Source organism: Centruroides sculpturatus, unplaced genomic scaffold (assembly GCF_000671375.1).
Source record: "Centruroides sculpturatus isolate CEXI.00-Female unplaced genomic scaffold, Cexi_2.0 scaffold1398, whole genome shotgun sequence".
NCBI classification, from domain to species: Eukaryota; Metazoa; Arthropoda; class Arachnida; order Scorpiones; family Buthidae; genus Centruroides; species Centruroides sculpturatus.
The window spans coordinates 173,026-174,631 of NW_019385517.1; the positions used below are offsets into that span (position 1 = coordinate 173,026).

Here is a 1,606-nt window from a genome sequence, read left to right on the forward strand (position 1 = left end):
TTTTACTTATTTAATAGAAACCCACCAAAACAAATATTTGTGAGATATACAAAAATAGTTTCAAGTATCCTTCTCAGCTAAATGCTCATAAAAAAAAGCATTCAAACATAACACACAACTGTATTATATGCTGTAAATCCTATAAGTACTTACATACTTTAGAAAGACATATGAACACCAAACATTCAACTGAAGTGGTAGGTAATAATGTTATAAAGTTAAAAATATATTAAGTAATTTTATAAAATTTTATTAATCTTCCTGTAGGAAAACAACGAAACAAATGTAAGTAATATTCTTAAAAAGTTAAAAAATATAACATTTAACAAAAGGAAAAATGGCAAAATTAGACTGTGCGTGGACTTTAGAAAGTTGAATCAGAAAACGGTCAGAGATCACTTCCCCTTGCCTTTGATTGAGGATGTGATAGATCGTTTGGAACAATCAAAAGTGTTCACGTCGCTCAATTTAAAAAATGGATTTTTCCATGTTGACATTGATGAGAAATGTAGAAAGTATACATCTTTCGTTACACACGAGGGCCAGTATAAATTTCTAAAGGTTCCTTTTGGCTTGTGTAATAGTCCAAGTGTATTCCAATGTTATATTTACCATGTGTTTAGACCAGCGGTCAGGGAACCGGGGTAAATTACCCCAAATGGGTTAAAAATGAAACTTTTGTGAGTAAAAAGTATATATTTTTAATTTGCTGTTTTATAAACCTGTTAGTATTTTTTTCAACTTAAACAATTTAGCGACATATGCAGGCCACGCCATCTCACTCCCCACCACTAGAGTGTGCTCGAGTTATATCTTTGCGCAGTAAAGCACAGCCCCGGCTACCTGCTCAGTCCGTGCCATGCCGTCAAGATACAAATACATTGACGAGTCAGAGAGCGAGTTTTTACTAGTTAGTTGCTGACAAGACCACCATTTTATCATTAATCATCGATATATCGATCAAGATAAGCCGCAATTTGAAAATTTAATTCAAGTATTTTACAACTATTATTTTCTGTCTCCCTTCAGATGGCAGCAAATAGAAAAAGAACATACCAAGACGAATTCCTTAATTACGGTTTTACACAAATAGAAGACAATGGTACAATGAAACCACAGTGTGTTGTATGTATGAAGGTACTGACTTCCGAATCTTTCAAAAAAAGTCAATTGAAGAAACATTTAGATAATTTGCATTCACACCTGTCTTCCAAACCGCGAGAATACTTTGCAAATTTAGAAATATCTGTTAAAAGACAAAGATTGAATAGCAACTTTTTTGGTACATTTGATCAGCGTTCAGCATCAAGGGCTAGCTTTGAAGTAGCCTGGTTGATTGCTCGAAATAAGAAACCATACACTATTGGTGAAGATTTGGTTAAACCAGCTGCTGTAAAAATGGCAGAGATTATGTGTGGTCAAAAAGAAGCGAAGAAACTGAATTCAGTGCCCTTGTCTGCGAGAATTGTGAAAGAACGAATTTCTATATTAGCAGAAAATGTGAAGGAACAGGTTATTTTCGCATTAAAACAGGCTAAATATTTTGCTATTCAGGTTGATGAGACAACTGATTTTAGTAGCAATTCACAGCTAATGGTATATGTTC

General features: G+C 33.8%; 1 pseudogene; it reads left to right on the forward strand.

The window, feature by feature from the left end:
• The first annotated feature begins 634 nt into the window (after positions 1-634).
• The window catches only part of LOC111639726, a 7,974-nt pseudogene continuing 7,002 nt past the window's right edge, over positions 635-1,606 (forward strand).